This window comes from Vanellus vanellus (genome assembly GCF_965231255.1).
Source record: "Vanellus vanellus genome assembly, chromosome: 4".
In the NCBI taxonomy this organism is placed as follows: Eukaryota; Metazoa; Chordata; class Aves; order Charadriiformes; family Charadriidae; genus Vanellus; species Vanellus vanellus.
This window is the reverse complement of record NC_138909.1, coordinates 54,364,085-54,381,891: the sequence shown is the minus strand read 5'-3', so window position 1 is coordinate 54,381,891 and position 17,807 is coordinate 54,364,085.

Sequence of the window (17,807 nt, the reverse complement as noted above, 5' to 3'; positions counted from 1 at the left end):
TCCTCCCAGATGAAGTCCTGAGTAATGTGCTCTAGGCCATCCTGCTTTAGCAGGGGAGTTGGACTAGATGATCTCTAGAAGTCCCTTCCAACTCTGAAACTCCATGATTCCGTAATTCCGTGATTCCAGTTTCTTTATAGATACTCGTAGACAGACTGTTAGCATCTAAAAATCAAAGGAGAGTAATTCAAGCAACAAATGGTTGCTTTATTACATGTTGTCATAATGTTGTAATTATGTTGTAATTCCTTCTGCTTTCATATATCTTACGTTCTCTTTCTTTTTTTTTTTCTCCCCCAGTTGAAAACAATTTTATCCAAACAGGCAGTGGAATGATAGGACGGGACTCAAGTGACTGCATATAAGGCAGAAATAATTTGCACTGATAACAGGCAGCTTCAGGAACCAGCATAGACTGAAAATTGTTCCTCCAGTCTTCACAGCGAACACCTTCAATCATCCTACCATTCAAGGTCAATTCCTAAAATGACTTTGCAGGCACATAGACAGATCATATTTGCAATGTATGTTGTTTGCAGCAAATAATGTGACTCATGCCGCCTGTTAACACTGAGTCAGACATGATCCCTTTATCAGTGGACATTTCAAAGAAGGTTCCTTTTGCAGATTTTAAGTCATGCATACCCTGCGCCTAATGTGTCATTTGAACTCATTAAAAAACTTGTCTCTTTTAATATTTACATTCTAAAATATATTCTTTTTCTCACTTAAGACACATGGTTCTCTGGCTAATGAAGTGCTGCCAAATGATCTGCTATGTTGTAAATGGGGCATACAGAGGTGGACAAGATAATTACATTATTTATCAAGTGACTTTTCAATCAAAGTCAAGGAGTTTTACTAAACCATAGGCAAAGTGCAAAAAAGATCTTGGTGTGCTTGTGAAAAACACCTTATAGAGTAGGCTCCATTTGCTGCTAGAGAGAAAATATCAGCACTCCATTAAAATGGGCTGAATATTTGTATATTTGTATATTTATATGTAAAAATATACATTTATTTTTTATATATCTACTTCTGTCTTTCCTGATACTTTTTACAGAGGCCTGAATTTAAAGGCATGCTCAGCATCAATGACAGTATGTTAAAAAAGTGTGGGTCCTCCTTCATTGCACTCAAACTGAGTTTTGTAGCTCAAAGATTATCTCAGTTTCTTCTGACGCATTACCTGTGCAAAGTTGTGACTGAACTAGTGAAGTCAGTTATACAGTCATGGATCTGGTGAAAGTGAGACCTGAATAAGAACATAACTAGCATATATAGAAAAAAGGAGATTATAGCAATATTCCCCTTAATATTAAGTCATAATATCATAGAAGCATAATTTTCATTTCTAGAGTGAATAGTAATCTGTCACAGCTAGCAATCTCATAAATAAAAATCTGCTTTCAGGGATTTTACATTTGTTTTCAGCTTTTGAGTGAACTATAAATATATATATATATATAAAAGAGTCGAAATGGGAAAAGAAAATAGTCATTTGGATAAATAAACAAACCAGCAATCTTTTCTTAAATATTATTTCATCGCTTTCTCTTTGTATTTTCTTTTTTTGACTGTCATCACTGAGTCACCATAACTTCTCCAATGGTCTTCCAATGAATCTGCTAACAAGCTACAATTGTTGTTGATCACAATACCAAAAGTCAGGCAAGGCAGGTCCTGCTGGGCTGGTACTGGCACGCCCAGAGAAGGTCAGGTCACCTGCTCTAGCCAAACCACAGCAATGGGCAACAGTTCTTGCATCAGACAAGGAACAATCTTAGACAGAAATGGGCAGGTAGAACTGGGGTTTTGGACATTCAGGTCTCTACTGTTTCTGCCGTGCAGTACATAGTATAGTTGCAAAATATCTGGTACTCAAAAGTGAGCTGTTTAGGGAGCACTGTTGTCTTGTTCTACTACTCTTGGCATCTGCAGAGATTTAAAAGGCTCCCAAGACTGCAAGTATATGCAGTGCAACATGGTACAGGTTTTATACTCATGAAAAAGTGGCTTGGTGTATCTATGGCACTGTATAAAGTAAAAACAATGACACAGGACAAATAGTATGGTGAAAGGAAACTGTTTGGAATGGTAAATTTGCATCCAAAGAGCAACACAGTTTATGAAGGGTTTAGAGCACAAGTCTTATGAGGAGCAGCTGAGGGAACTGGGGTTGTTCAACCTAGAGAAAAGGAGGCTGAAGGGAGACCTTATCGCATTCTACAACTACCTGAAAGGAGGTTGTGGTGAGGCGGGGGTCAGTCTCTTTTCCCAAGTAACAATTGATAGGACAAGAGGAAATGTTGTCAAGTTGCACCAGGGGACGTTTAGATTGGATATGAGGAAAAATTTCTCAAATGAAAGGGTTGTCAAGCACTGGAACAGACTGTCCAGGGAAGTGGTTGAATCACCATCCCTGGAGGTATTTAAAAGACGTGTAGACATGGCACTTAGGGACATGGCTTAGTGGTGGACTTGGTAGTAGTGTTAGGTTAACAGTTGGACTTGATGATCTTAAAGGTCTTTTCCAACCTAAATGATTCTATGATTTTATACATAAAAGCAGATATGTGGGTCACTCTAGTATCCAATAAGACATAAGAACGGAATCCACCATATCTGTATTACAGAATAAAAAGCCTCTGGAATCTCACTTTCTCTTGCATATGCCTGAGGATGATTCACTTAAAATGCATTATATTTTGGAATTTGTATTGGACAACCATGTTGCTATAGAATGACCATGAGTCATGCAAGTAATGAAAAGATTTCATGGAGGTAAAAAGCAGATTAGTGATGAAAGCATATTTATCTTTAAAGTTGCATCTTGAATAAAATGGTTTGTGAGTCCTTAAGTATCATGCAGTAAGTGGCTGGATTTTTAAAAAATCTATTCATAATTCGATGAGTCGTGACAGTCTGAAATACTATTGTACTCTTACATTAATTTCTACATGGGCAATCATTAGGGAGCATGTGTCCAATAACGCAGATGTAATTGCAAATCCCCATGATGCAAATGTGTGTGGGTGGGCATTGCTTATAAAATAAAAAAAAAAAAAAAAAAAAAAAAGACTGGAAAAAAATCTTAAAACAGTCATCTACTTGTTATTTGCATCTTGATAATCCATGTCTGACCCTTGATGTGAGGAAGAATCCAGAGTCATTCCTGAAAGGTGTTTTTATAACTCCCAATAACAGAAGCAGCACTTCTCCCCTTCCAACACAATCTATTCTCCTCCTGCACAGGTATTATCATTAGAAACATTTTCCTAATGCCTACTGTAGACAATCCTAAGAATTTCCTAAGAAAAATTAAGCACTTCTCTTTTTGTCCTGTCCTCTGTGCGCAATGGGAACGGACAGTTTTCCTCCTCTTCCAGGCAGCTATCAGAAACTATGACATGGCAAGTCTACCTACTTTAGCTAAAAAGTAATAACTGGTTGCCTTACCAGAAACAGAATTATTGATGAGGGAAACTTGTCACAAGACCACAGCCTCCTGCTTTACAAGAGATTCCATTAATTCAGGATTTATGCAGCAGCTGTAAACTATCATTTGACGCTAGTGATATCATCCCTTTATTAATTGAGAAACAATAAACCCAGGGATGAAATAGTCAGTAATCGCTCTTTTGCTAGCATGAAAAAATTCTCACTGTACTTTCTAGATTGATGTCAAGCAACGACAACCTTGCTAATATCTCTTCTCAGGCTCTCTCCTAAAACGTAAGTTCTATCTTTGACTTTCTTTATTGTACTATCTTACAAAAATAGCTGAGGACTGATATATTCCAACTATTTCACTTTCCAGCTTTGCATTCCAGTGTTGCGAGCCAATCTGTTTTATCACAGGCAGAAATGCCTGCATTTGATTTTATAATTCTGTTGTTACAGTTTTGCGTGCATGGCACAAAGAGGCATGAGAAAGAATTAAGGCCCAAGATGGCAACAAACAAAACCATTTAAGCTTCTAAAACTTTTTACACAAGCACTGGGCAATAGCTGTCCAACAGCTCAACAGTGTGTTTTCCAGGCAGAATTCTTTGGGTGATTTTATTTCTTTTTTTTTATCCTTAGCTATAATACTTGATTCAAACAGTATTGCCTTACAGCTTATGATCCTTTTTTTGGTGAAAGAATACTGAAATTGAGTCTTCAACAAATTCCTGTTAAAACTCAGCATAAAATCTTTATTTTTTAAAAAGATATCAAGAAAATGCCATGTTTGCCCCATGTAATTTCAGAAGTTCACCTGTCCAATAATTTATATTTGTATTATGCATGGGGATGTTCAAACATTTTACTATACCAAGGATTTTCAGTAGGCACATGTTGTGATCTGGTGATGTTCCACTAGAGCAGAACGGTATTGGCACATGAAAATGAATGTTGGATAGTGTGATGATGTGGTTATAAAATGAAGGCTGATATAGAAAAATGATTTACAGGTGTGAAATAAACCACATCTTTAACTGATGGTATGGCAGAATACATGGTGCCAATGAAAGAGAAAAAGCTGTGAGAAGGAGGGTGTTCAATACATGAGGGACAAAGAAGAAGAGAGACAACAGTGAAGATCGTGGATGGATGACTTTTGGTAGGGCAGCCACAGCAGAGGGTCAGCAGTCTTTGACACAGGAATTTCATTGACTCTTTACTTTGATATCACGACGAAATTTGCCGGGGGAGGATGGGGGTGTACCGATCGTCAGACTGTTTAGTAAAAGGGCCATACTGGTTCCACATTTGTCGAGTCAATGACCAATATGGAGTGAGCATCAGGAAAGCCAAAACCAAGAGGAAAGGTGAGATCAGACTAAAGCCCCATAAAAATGGCTGTGCTCTCTGTCCCAAAAGGAAAGGCTGACTTTAAAAACATCTGCTGGAAGAAAAATAAGTATAAGATATGTGTACATTTTTTAAATGTTAGTTGGACTCTAGAAACCAATGTAAAACACCTGCAGGCTGGCTAGACCAGTATAATTAGCTGCTCTCTGTGTTTTTCTCATATTAGGAACTTCACACTTATTGCAAGAGAGAGCTGTATAAAAGCAATGGAGTAGGAAATTATCTCCATAGTGAAAAGGACCTCACTGTTGTGACAGCTGATGTACGTTAGAAACTTTCTGACAAAATAACCGTGGTGTCAGAGTAGAAAATACTCTATTCTGTATCACCCTTAAATTCACCATTACAGCTGTTGTAGTAGCCTAGTCATATTCTTTTTGGAGATCACAGGCAAAATTGAATGTTAACTCAGTTATTGCGTCTTACTAAATGCTGATTTCATGATGTGGGTTGACTACACCAAAGACAAGAATGATCTATGAGCAAAGATAATCCTTCATCCAAGGAGTGTAAAAGCTAGACAAGTTTGCAGGCACTTAGTGAAATATCACCATTTGTAGAATTAACATTATGAACTCATAACAACAATTTCTTCAGCTAGTGTTTTTGTTTAACTGCGTACCAGGATAAGGCATTTCCATTTTTTATTCTCAGATGCTACAGGAATAGATGCTACAGGAGGGCTCAATTCCTAAGAGAAGTTACGCTTCTCTATTCTCCTTCATCATTGCTGGGGCTTTTTCCTAGCCAAATTAGGTGTCCTGTGCTACCCATGTTATTTTTACCCTACTGTTATTTTACCCTACTATTTCAACGTCACTTCATACCTAAAAGGATCCTTTATAAGTAATGTTAAGGAATAGAGAGAAGTGTACAGAGAGGTACTAATGCCCAATAGGAAGTAAATGTTAATTACTGATACTGAACCAAAAGTTTGAACGCATAGTCTCATTCATCATGTGCAGCACTTCTCCTAGAAAAGATCTGCATTGGCCTGATGGTGAGTGAGGGCTGGCAGAAGAGCCATGCACTAGATTCCCTTCCTTCCTTCCTTCCTTTCCTGTAGATACTTATCCCACATTTATGCCCTTTGAAAGAGGACTATGGCAGGAACTGGCAGCGTGATCCTTCATGTGCTGCCCCACCAAGTTTATGTCAGACCTATGTTTATGTTCACCCATGCCAATCTGTGTTTTTGTTCTGGGAAGCCACGGTATTAATATCATCAGGGATGAGGCAATATTATCACCAAGCTGATCTAAACCTCTCCTAGGCTGCCCTCTTCACCTATGCTATACATGCCTGTATTGCAACTTGGGCAACTGTTCCCCTTATATCTGGTTATGTCTCCTTATTATTTTTGAGAATAAGTCTTATGAGGAGCAGCTGAGGGACTTGGGGCTGCTTAGTCTGAAGAGAAAGAGGCTGAGGGGAGGCCTTATTGCTTTCTACAACTACCTGAAAGGAGGTTGTGGTGAGGTGGGGGCTGGTCTCTTCTCACAAGTTACAACAGATAGGACAAGAGGAAATGGCATCAAGTTGTGCCAGGGTAGGTTTAGGTTAGACATTAGGAAAAACTTCTACACTGAAAGGGCTATCAAAGACTGGAAGAGGCTGCCCAGGGAAGTGGTATTTAAAAACCATCTAGATATGGTGCTCCATATGGTTTAGAAGTGCACCTGGTAGAGTTAGATAATGGTTGGACTTGATGATCTTAAAGGTCTTTTCCGGCCATAATGATTCCATGGTTCTATTGCTTTTTACGTAGGTGAGATTTGAATGAAACAACATTGATCGCTGCATTGTTTGAACAATTCTTTGACTGTCCATCTGCTGGATGTTTCCTGATAATTCAGTTTAAAAACTGAAGAGCTCTGAGCCAGAACAGTACTTTGGACAATCACTTCTGGGATATTTATTCAACCATTACAGCAGAAAATCTGATTCCTAAAGGAGCTCCCAAAGTGTAGGTATCCCTTTGCCCAACTAGGACCTTGATATAGGGAGACAATATATGAGTGAAAGCTATTTCATTTTCCTTTTGGTTCAAAATGTGTTTCAAAGCAAAAGATCTTTGCAAATCCCCTTTTTCCTCTCTGTTTCTTTAATCCAAAGAAGTACAGTATATTAGTGTCAGAGTGAACAGATATAAAAAAGGAAAATGTGGCAAAACCTCCCAAGCTGCTTCAGGGATTTTTAACTCTACTTTTTTCTCCACCTCTGCATTATCAAGTGAAAGAAAATGTTGTCATTACCTTTCTTCTGCAATGTAAATGAGGTAAGGCATTTCTTCTCAGTTCTGCTCTGCCTCCCTGCTTAAAGGATAGAATGCTAATTGGACTTTTCCTTAAATGGTTTAGCAGACGTTTTGAAAACTTTCCTATATTTTGAGTCTACTTATATCATATGAAGTCCCTGTTTTGATAACCCTGTGCCTTCTGTTAGATGGCCAGGTTGCTATGATCGTGCCAAGGCACATCATCCAAAGTGCATGGAGGGTTCAGAGGCTCATGATAGATAAGAGTCAGCAACATCAGACATGGTAATGAAATGTATAAACAGGACTGTAACTTTCATGGCAGAGGCAGTAGTCCTTCCACGTTGCTCAGCCTGAAACAACTGGTCGGGAGGAACCTACTGAAGAGAGTCTAGAGAACAGTAATTGGAAACAAAAAGTGTGGAAAAAATTTTGCCTTGAAGAAATCTGTATAGTGTTGGTGTTGTTTAGATATGAGAAAACTGGGGAGGGGCCACTGCAGCAATGTTCTAGCAAAAATATTGTCTAAGTCCCTTATGGACTAGTTGTGAAGAAAATTATGTCATTAAATAAATTCATGATAGCAAAGATAGTCAGGCTCTCAATTCATTGCCTTGCAAGACTGCGGAATAGCCATCATCAATCCCACATTTCAACAGGAAAAGAATAGGATTATAAAGCAATTCTCAAAACCAGTACTTCCCTTGTCAAGAATTATAAACTGGGCAAAGAACTAGCCATATTCACTGTTTTCTCCAACTGAATTAATATTTTCTCTTGCAATATAAATATCCTAGATTTCACACATTCATCTATTAAACCTGTTTTTTTTAAAAAAGCTGGGATACCAGCTGGGTGAATATGTCCCAGCTTACCTTTGGTACAACCATGCAACTCAGCCCAGGGTACAGCAAAGAGTGGGTCCGTAGCAGCAAACAGCACAGGTCACTCCTCCCCTCAGTGGTATTACTGGAGGCATTTCTCGCAAGATGAAGAGTACCACCAGCAGTTCCTAAGTAACAAAGGAGAAAGGATTTCTCCCCCTCACCAGGAGGTGTGATTATTAAGCGGTTCTGAGCAGACACCAGTAAGTCAAGCCCCAAAGCTGCAGCATATGCTGTTCAACCATTAACCAGTTTTCTTCCCATCCAGCCAATTCTGCCTGCAGACCTCAGAAACCTGCCACCCAAAAGCCTGCTGTCTAATTTACCAAATTTATCTGATGGATGAGCAACTGAGGAGACACCTGTCAACTTGAGGCAGTCTGGGTGGGAGGCAGTCTGTCCTTAGAGAGGCTATGAATGATGATGGGGCTATATTTGGAGAGGTAAATTCTTCTGATGTGACAAATAATCATGTGTGAGGTATGTATTGTTGGCTCTGAACTGAGAATGACAACAAAATGTAGTGGGAGTGTTGTGATAGAGAGGCACTGAGCCAGGTGCCTGAAAACTCAACCATGTCAGCTGGATTAGAGTCAGTGCTCCAAAGGCAACGCACAGGTTGTCACTCTTTACATACAGGATTGCTGTTAGCAGCTCTAGTTCTTTTTGTCTCATCGTCAGCATCACCAAGGTAGTGACAGAGACAGTCAGAAGGCAGGAGATAGAGGCCAGTTGCCTTTAGTCCTGAGGTGGGATAGTCATTTAGGACCGTCTGTTGTTGCCATGATGAGTTGCAGTCCTTATCTTGCTGTAGCATTTACAGGATAGGACTCATTTGCCCTGATGCTCATATAACGGTGAATGGAGATCTTCATAGTTTGGCCCATTCTCACATTTATCAGAAGCCCCAGAGATGTTTAGCAAGTGAAAATTTAAAAAAAAAAAAAATGCATAAAACAGAGAATTTGTGCCATTACTTTGGATTCCTTCAACACCTCAATCTGAGTGCAATGCAGCTAAGCATCGCTCCATACCCTGAAACACTGCACGAGGCATCATCACTTTGTGATAACACTCCTAAACAGTACTGCCATGCACTGCTGGCTTGGCAGTGCACACTTGTGACAGATTCTAAAACCCCCTTCACACAGTCATGATCCAACAATTCACTAATGTCTTTGTTGACAGTTATCAGTGTATCTTGCTGCCCAGGTTCCTGCTCCACACACTGCAATCCCACGCTTCTCTAAGCAAGCACACAACTCTGAGGGATGATATGTTGCCAGTGTGTTATGCCTTAGCATCTTTCTTTTTTTTTTTTTTTTTTCCTGTGAGGTTTAGGGAGTTAAAACACCTTCTGTTTTGCTTTTACAGCATGCGGTTCTTCCAGTTTGGCTCTCCACATCATGCACGTGCATCTGACCACGCAGAACAAATTCTGAGGGTTACTTGTGTGTGAATGTAAGGGGGTTTAGTATGTTCTGCTCAGCTCTTTTCATCCTTTGAGATTCCTGTTCTATTACTCTAATTGTCTCTCAGCACCTCAACCTCTTCCTTTGCTTTTATTTACTCTAACATGCAGTTGGCACAGTATGATACAGTCCAGGCTGGGTACTAGCATCAGTGGTCAGTCAGTCTGTGAAAAATCTGGTCCTAATAAATTCTCTCGTTTCATGATACAGTTGCCTTGTGTATGATGCTGTTGTTTTTCTAGGCTTTCTGGGGAAAATGTGCTGTCCTTGTGAATTACAGCTAGTTCCTTTAAAAAAACAAAGCAGTTTCCCAAATTTTCCCTTATAATATTTTGCACTCTTCTCCTGTTCAAGTAAAAAGTATTTGGCCTTTTTCTTCTGCCTCCTTTATGAGAAGAAATGCAAGCATGCAAATACAAATTATCTAATAAAGGGTGAGTTTACTCTCTTCAGCTAGGATAATAGGAAGGTCTCTCTCCAGATATTAAATTTCATTAAAATTGCAGAAAATTAGATTATACCCTTTTATTATGTTCAGCTAATATTCACCATCCGTTCTAAAAATTAATAGGGGAAGAGTTGTATCCACACACAGAGATCTCATTTCCTTAGGAAACCAGGCTAAGTACACAGTTCCTGCCCCATGAGCACAGCTGATGAAAAAAGGTGAGTAGGAAAATAAGTAATGGGGAGAACACAGCCAGAATATAAAACTGTGTGCGGGTGGGGTTTTTCTCTGTATTTCCCTTGATCAGCTGAGCTTTTTTTCTCCTTGTTACAGACATGTTATAAATGAGAGGTGGTCCCACCTATTCTGTGTTATGAGCAGCGATGCCAGCACACAAACCTGGTGACTAGTAGATCTTACAAGGAGCTAGACTGCCACAGAAAATTCAGACAGTTTGATAACCATTTTCTTCCCCCAGGTTAGGTCCTTAAAAGAAAGACCTTGTCGCTTTTGATCTACAACGGCACAAGTTCTCACCAGGGAGACTAAACAAGCTACAGTATCCTTCAGGAGAGCAGGAACTACATCCCACTGTGGAAAGACCAAGAATCCCACATCAAACTTGACTTTCTCTCCTTCCTGGGTACTCAGGAAACCACCTCTGCCTTAACATTTCCCATATGTCCCATCTCCACTCTTTCTTCCCCATGGGTACCTACAGACCCTCCTTGAGCCCCACTGCTTGGCAAGACCAGTCACACCGTAGCCAGCACAACGTCTGGCACAGCACTAACGCCTGCCACAGCAGTCAACTTTCTACATGCCAACTGCCTTTGCTCCCCTCCACTCCTCTCCACCCATCTAATTCTTCATCAAAATACCTTCAGGCCCCTCAGCCCCTTAACAATCATCCGAAAAAAAGAGGTTACAGGTTTTGTACTGAAAACAGGCAAAATGTAATTAAGCAGCTGCCAGCGATGTCTGCTTTCTATACTCCCAGCAGCTACATTACACATCCTTGCTCTTCTCCCTCTGTCTCTCCTTTGCTGCCCTATAATCTGCCGTGATCCATTAGGCTGAAAACTGTAGTCAATGTTCCTCATGGAGGCAGAGCCTGTTGGTTGCGCACTTATGTATTGCTGAAACCATTCAAATTGTCCCCGTGTGGCTCTCTTAGGGATCCCACAGACAGGTGGAGATTGAGTCTCTTGCCCTATTACACAGCAGTAGACCCATAGATGGCTGTGTGAGTAAGACTGTAAAATGGTTTTGGCTTTTTTTTTTTTAAATATCCCAGATTTTAGCTCCTTTCTTCATGTGCTAACAGGTATTCTTTTGCCTCTAAGGCTATCTTTAATTTGTAATTTCAGTATTATATTGTGTTCCGTGTTCATCTAATTGGGATCATCTTGTTTAGCTGTCTTCTCTCTGCTTCTAATAGTAACTTGCTATTTTTAACATTGGAGCAGCCTTTCATACAGCCACATTGCCCAGTTCACAAAATCTCTGCTCATCTTTCCACTGTTACACATTGCACCTTAATTATGATGGTTCAAGAGAACATATCATATAATTACATCGAATATCAGTTATCTCCCCAATGTGTTGTTCTAACTGTGGTCTTTGAACTATGCAGAGTGTATCAGATATTGTACTGGGTATTTGCCTATGTCTTTCTTTGTGTTGACAAAGTAAAATTACAACATCACAGTGCATAAAGCATTACTCTATACCACTGCTTCATACTATAAAGCACAGATAGTAAATTGAAGAAAACTCTAAGAAGGCCATCACTGTTCTCTTTTGCCATAGGACATGCTGATATTTATTTACTTCTTAATTCTTTCTTTCAGCAAAACATTAAATAATCCAAGCACTACACAGAATGTATGTGGGGTTTTTTTCATTAGTTAGCTACAAAGAAAAATGCTTGGTTTACATAAAACAGCATATATGAAACTTCAGACATCTAAAATTATCCCCACGGCTATTTTCAGTTTCATTTGAGGTAAACAACTGATAAACTGAAAAATCAAAAGAGCTCCTCCACATTCTAATCTTCCCTTTGAGAAAGTAGATGAATTTGCTCAGGATCCAAAGTTGGAGTACTAAGGTTGGGAAAAGAAAGATTTATATTTGGATCTTCCCTCTTGCAGATGTTCTTCTCAAGGCATTGAACTTAGTGTCAAAGGATGGTTTCCTCTTTGTGTAAGAAAGAGGACTGTTTATTTCCGCCATAGAACTGACCATGATATAAAATTTGTAGCTTTCTGAGCACAGTCAGAGGACTATCTGAGGCTCACTGAGTTCTTTAAAAGAAGCGGCAAAAAGCATCTAATTTCAGATTATCTTGGTCCTTGCAACCCTGAATACAATGAGGATGGACATGATACCGGACTCATTAGTTCACATGCATTTCTTTTCTGAGCAGCTGCAGACAGCTGAATGCATGAAGTTACACATCTTCCTCCCAAAGCTCTGATTTACTTGGATCCTCTTTTACTCACTAACTCCTTTCTTCCACCTCAAATAGTTCTGGCTTCTCCACTCCATGGGTAACTGCCTTGTTGAGATGAGGTTAATGCATTGCATTTTGGTTTTGAAAACTAGTTCTTGTTGAACTCATTTCTGCAGTCAACATTACTGACACTCCCTTAGGTGCCAACGACCACCGTTTCTGCTCATTTCATCTCTCCTGAAAGGTGACTTTCTAGGCGACAGATTTCATACGACCAGAAACAGGGAACTGGTAGTGACAACCAATCCTTACCCAAATCTTACATCTTCTCCAAGATTGTATCTGACTTTCATCTGATCTGCATGAACTTTCTGAAGCCCAATGCCTCAAATCACCATAAACACTGGACATCAGAGACACCCTGAGACATTTGTTCAGAAATCACAGACTTGGTTAGATGTTCTGTGGAGCTGTTGCTGTCAAACCCCAAAGTACCCCAAGGCACAGCAGTCTCTGTATAGCAACTGTCTGGCTGACTGCTTGCATTAAAGTACGCTATGACTGCATGAATGCAAATTCAGCGACACACCATCCACACCGAAGAGTGCTTTAGAGCGGGTTGCCTAGATTTATGGCACCTGCCAGGTGGCCACCTGCATGCTTAGTCACACCAGTATCATACATGCAGTTTGGCATCATGCTACCTTTAGTAAAACAGTCCTAGATTTCCCATTCACTTGATAACTCTGGGACTGAGTAAAAGGAAGGTATTGCCCAGGGTTACAGTCTCAGATAAGCACTCAAATTAAAAAAGGGGACTTAGCAGGAGGCCGTGCTGTCTACTGTCCTTATCCCTCAGTACCATTGCATTTTAATGCATTTTCATTCCTACAGCTGAAGGAAATCTGACTAGGATGGACACACTGCCTATGAAATCCATAAGAGACAAGGTAGAAGCAGGCCTAAAGGTACTACAAAGGCAAGGAAGTCCCCTGCACTTGAAAACCTGCAGTGTATATATACATATATATACACGAACATGGAAGAGAATGCCAAAGTATTAAAGAACTTCTGTTGCTGATAACTGACCCTCTCTTCTGGGAAGTCATGGGTTTGACTGTAGCTTTAGAATATAAGCCTAAAAGAAAAATTGCTTTACATTTTATCTTTTTAAAACCAGAAATTAAGCATGTAATATCTAACCATTAGAACTGATTTCACACTAGGACTGTAATATACATAAACACTAACATTACAATCCCAGCCGACTCATTGTCCTCTGTTTTGTGCTACGAAGAATAAAAGCCAGCTAATGGCTTCCCATATTTCTTTCTACAGCAAGACTGTCTCTGAATAAGCAGGCTGCTGGAAAATATAAAATCAAGCAGCTGTATACTAAATACCAACAGCTGCAGAAGCGTCTTGCAGAGCCATTGGTAGCACATGTGACTCTCTTTATGTAGAGTTGCTTGGGAAGGAGATTTGTTAGACAGTCAGGCTACGAACAGAAAGGGAAATATTTTCCTTCCTGGTGCTGTTTTTAAATCCCCTCCCCTCCATCCTTTCATGGCTCAATTTGCTTTTTCATGTTAAACACTGGCAGAAATACCACTGACATAAAAGCTATAGAGATAGTTTCTCAAGTCCTCCCTTCTCTGGGAAATCCCTCCCTCTCCTCAAAAGCAGAAATATATAGGAGTTTCATCTTTTGAAACTTGTATACATGGACTCTCTCTGTGATGGTGATGGCTGTCCTGCATACAAGAATTTGTCAGGGCCAGCAAAAAGAATTCACCCATGATTGGTGGGGAGGACCTGCAGGGGCCACCTGCAAAGGAGAGGATCATCCATGCAAAGTCCATTTGCAGCTCAGGGTTCCCCATAACGGCAGCTCAAGACCACAGTGAACAGGACCTACCATTGCTGAAAGGGAATATGAGAAACAGCAGTTGTTTCAGGCCCCATTGCTTTATTGTCCACCAAAGAGGTCCCTGACCAATAGCAACCACTGGAAGACTCTCAGAGACCTGCTACTTACACAGAATCACATATTTCGGATATTTGCAATGATCTGGGGATCTGAGCCCTTGCTAATATTTCCCAGGCCCAAGATTTTAGGGATTGTCAAACCTATTGTAGGTGAGTTACCTTAAATCATCTTTAACTCAAGGTAGATTATGAAACAAGCAACTTCCCAAATTCAAAACAAGACAATGCAAGACAAAAAGGATTATAAAGACACAGGCATACCGAATCAAAAGGAAATACGTTTCTGAAGATTTAGATCGGGTTTAAGGGAATCTCTTGCCTTGGGTGGTTCAGCTAACAAGCTGACAGGCTTCTCACAATCTTCCCACCTGAGGATTTTTCACACAACTTGCATTCTCTTTACAGAACGGATTCAGCACCTGAGAAACCCACTGGCTAAACTGCTGTTCAAACCTCTGAGGACATCTTCTCAACAGATCAATCCTTACATTTTACAAAACCCTGTTAAGTCACTACCAGGCTTTAGACACTAGCGTGCTCTCCAGCACCAAAGGAGAAGCTCTGCTACACAAATTTCATCTGATAATGTATTAATCATGTTATTGATAATTATTAATTAATTAATAATTAATTACCAATCAATTAATTAAGGAATGTGGGAGTGATGAACTTGCTGAATTCTCTAGGCCCCAAATGAAGTTAACGTCAGATTTGCACCCTTCTTTCCCTAAGTTTTCAGCAAGGGAAGCTCTTGCCTGGTCTATCAGAAGGCTATGTCCTCTCTGTGCCCTAGAAGTGCTCCTTACTGGTTCATGGTGGAAGGACTGGGAAGCTGGTATGATGTCAAGAGCCCCACAGTGGAGAACACCATTGCAGCTGCATGTGAGCCCAGGCTGAGCTGAGCACACAGATTTTCACAAACTGTGCTGAACTCAGATTATTAACAGATAAAAGCTCTCTGATTCCAACACTATCCAAATCAAATTCATATAAGCACAATGTGAGTCCAAAGCATGGTGCGTATCTACTGGTCCAGACCTGGTGAATGTTTTTCAGTGTCACACTCTTATCTGGCCAAAGTGGAAGAGAGATGCATAAGTAGGAGAGAGAGATAGAATAGCAATGAGGGTATCCTATTGAAGGTATCGATTTGCCTCCCCAGTTTACCAGACATTGCACTTGGCCTTAGAACAAGAAGGTGTAATCAAGACGGCTTTGCCTGATATATTTGTCCAAACCTCTTCTGAAGCGATGATACTGAACTCTTCTACCCAACTAGCCTTAACAAATAGGCCTTTAAAATGAATGAACCATTTTATCCTTGACGTCCTGAGAGGGATTAAGCATGATAGTAATATTTAATAGGAAGAAGCCTAATAGGTTTATTCCTGTAATACAGAAATCTGTGCTAATTTCTATGTAGTTTCCCAAGGAGAGCAAACAGGCACGTATTGAACAACCCCAGTGATATAATCAGAGATACGTAAGTAGAGAATTTGGCTTAAGATTTCCCATGCGAAGACTGACTCTTGAGAACCTTTGACAGCCTCACTGCTCTCACCTGATCTCTCAGGGTGGATCGTCCCTGGGCCCTTAGTTCTGGCAGACAGTGAAAGCCCAATTAGGAGACTTTATTTAAGAGAGATGAGCACTAATTAATAAACTTAAAGAGGAAATTGAGATGGTATGAGTGTTTTAAAAGACATCTGTTAAAGAACAAAAACTGGATGTATTTTCCTCAAAAATTTTTCTCTCGCAATGTACGCCAACATCTCTTTTATATACTGGTGTATAAAAGGATTTAATTTTGGTAGACCAGTATAATGAAATCATGTTACAAGAATGTACATCCTGAGAAGTCAAGATTATTTATGATTGTAATTTCTAACACAGGCAACCTGGTTATCCTTTAAGGAAAACCAAGAATGCCATTTTTTATTCAGAAGTTTTCTGCCTGTCTTCAGCGATATTGCTACTAGCAGGAAATGTAGTCTTCTAACAATTTTTCCAATTCTTCCAAATACTTCTTGTCCATTAATCCACCTTATATAATCTAAAAATGTCATACTCTTTAGGCACCTTGCCAGGGTTCATCTTCATTACTACCTTATTTGCAATAATTTTCATTTTGATAGTTATATTCAGAAAAGTGTTTGAAAAAATCATCTGAGCATGCAAACAGGTAGTCTGACCACTGTTTCTGTCATCCAAGTCTCCAATCACCTGATTGGTATACCAGATTAAAGAACTCCATGCCAGGCAGATTGTAGTCTTCTGCCAGCCAAAGGAGGGGAAATATTCTGGATTTATAGAAGCACAAATCTAATCAAAACCAAGCCCTACCTGCTACTCATACTTTGGTGATTCTCCACAGTTGTACTACATCTGAGCCAAGCTCTTCCTACCACCATTTCAAGGCAATTAAATAACAAGCAGCAAGTTTGTGCTGTTATGCTTTTCCTGTGTCCTAAAGCTAAGCTTCTGTGCAATCCTAGTTCCAGAGGTTTTTTTGCAACTTAAGAAGCAAAAACTACTATGATAAGGAGAACAGCAGGGAACGTTCATAGATAGAGACAGACAGAGAATCCGAGCTTCAGAATCACATCAGGCTGAATTATAGCATTTATCTAACAGTGATGTCTGCTAAGTAGTAACAGACAATAGCAAGTCTGCCAAAAAGGAGACCATTAAAATGGGCTCCTCCTCAAGTGCTGTTCGCCACTATCTCTTTTTCTGCCTGTCAAGTTTTGTAATTGTCATGTTTGTTAACTTAAGAATTTATAGAAATCATATAACCTTCAGTTATGTAAACAATAATGAAAATAATGGCTTTACTTGATAATGCCCAGATCATTTTGTGGAAGGAAAAGCTCAGGTAAAATGCAATGATTTAGGGAAGAGTTTGATCTGGAGTCTGATATTTACTATAATTGAAGGTTCAATGAATAAACAGATTGTATTTCTACCACAGACATCACCTGGGGTGTAGCAACACGGGGACCGTTCAAGAGACTTGACATGCCCAGATGTTACCATCTGCTTGTCAGGATCTTTTGTCTTCCATCTACGAATAAAAAGAAGCATTTAATTGTGCTGCTGTAATCTTCTACTGGAAGTTTTCATCACCAGGGTAACTGAATCACTGGAACAGGTTGCCCAGAGAGGTTGTTGAGGTCCCATCCCTGGAGATGTTCAAGGCCAGGCTGGACATGGCCTTGGGCAACCTGGTCTAGTGAGAGGTGTCCCTGCCTATGGCAGGGGGTTGGAACTTGATGATCTTCAAGGTCTTTTCCGACCTAAACCATTCTATGATTCTATGATTCTGTGAATACGCACATGTAAACTAGGGGGTGACTTTAAACCATCATACACATCAGAGGAAGTAGCAGCTGATATTTTGACAAGGCATCGTCAAACTGATAGCATGGAGTATCCTTCCCCC